Source organism: Balaenoptera musculus, chromosome 20, assembly GCF_009873245.2.
Source record: "Balaenoptera musculus isolate JJ_BM4_2016_0621 chromosome 20, mBalMus1.pri.v3, whole genome shotgun sequence".
Lineage (NCBI taxonomy): Eukaryota > Metazoa > Chordata > Mammalia > Artiodactyla > Balaenopteridae > Balaenoptera > Balaenoptera musculus.
The window spans coordinates 30,694,798-30,696,057 of NC_045804.1; the positions used below are offsets into that span (position 1 = coordinate 30,694,798).

The following is a 1,260-nucleotide window of genomic DNA, read 5'->3' on the forward strand; positions in this document are numbered from 1 at the left end:
ACTCTTCCCTGATTTTCAGATGCCTACACATTTATAGGCTTTAGTCAATGGCATCCCTGCTGGTCCCTGCTATCATTCCTGCATTTCCCCTGATGTCCAAGAAATGATGCTGCTAGACTTATTCATCAGTACACATCCTAATATATTATGACTGCCCAGACTTAAGGTTAATTCAACCTATCACATGAAAATAAGAGTACCCAAACAATATTTGTTATTATTTGTTTTGATACATTCAAATGAACCTATAATTAATATCAAACCACCAATCAAGAGGCACACATGTGTCCATGACCGAAATATAATTAGAAAACATGGCTAGGTAACTAGTTATTCACTGAACAAATATTTATTGAACAACTACTATGTTCCAGGGACTACTCTAGGTGTTCAGGATACAGTGGCAAACCAGACAAACAAGATCATTGCCCTCAGAAGTTTATAATCATACTGAGAAACCAGAAGGAACATACCATAAAATCAAATAAATAAACTCACTGATTTCAGATTGAGGTAAATGTCATGATGGAAACAAAACAGGGTGAGGTGATAGGGAACACTGGGGTGGACACACTTGGGGTAGGTGGTCAGGGAAGGCGTCTCTGAAGAGGTGACATATGAGATGAGACATGAATGATGGGAAGGAAATAGGTATAAACAAACTAGGGTTCAAAATCCCAAGGTACATACCAGCTTGGGATAGTCCAAGAATTGAGAGGTCAGTGTGGCTAGAGTCTCATGACTGAGTCAGAGGGATAGGAGGAGCCAGAACCCACTGGACCTGGTAGGAAGACTCAAGAGTTTTCAGCTGGAGTTGGCATTATCTAAGTTTTAAAAATACCACTCTGGGAATTCCCTGGTGGTCCAGTGGTTAGGACTCGGTGGTTTTACTGCCGTGGCCTGGGTTCAATCCCTGGTCAGGGAACTAAGATCCCACAAGCTGAGAGATACGGCCAAAAAAAAAAAAAAAAAAAAAAAACCACTCTGGTATTTTTATATCAAATTGGGTGAAAACTGGGTAATGGTGGAACACAAATGAGGCAAATACACTGGTTAGGTGGCAATAGTGTAATCCAGGTGACTAATGGCAGGGACATAGACTAGGGTGTGCGGGAAAAATAAACCACATGGGTTTTGAATCACAAACGTCAGAGTCAATTCTTTATTCTAAAACTGATGGATGCTGGAAAAAACAGAGGTTGAACTACTTTCTCCCCACTCAGAAAATTTTCAACATAACATATATGTTTGGGAGAAAAA

The 1,260-nt window shown here is 40.1% G+C and overlaps 1 non-coding gene across 1 annotated transcript; it reads left to right on the top strand.

Annotated features, from left to right (window-relative positions):
* The first annotated feature begins 853 nt into the window (after nt 1-853).
* On the top strand, nt 854-925 carry TRNAK-UUU. The gene has a single exon. It is a non-coding gene; the product is annotated as a tRNA-Lys (tRNA).
* The last annotated feature ends 335 nt before the right edge of the window (nt 926-1,260 follow it).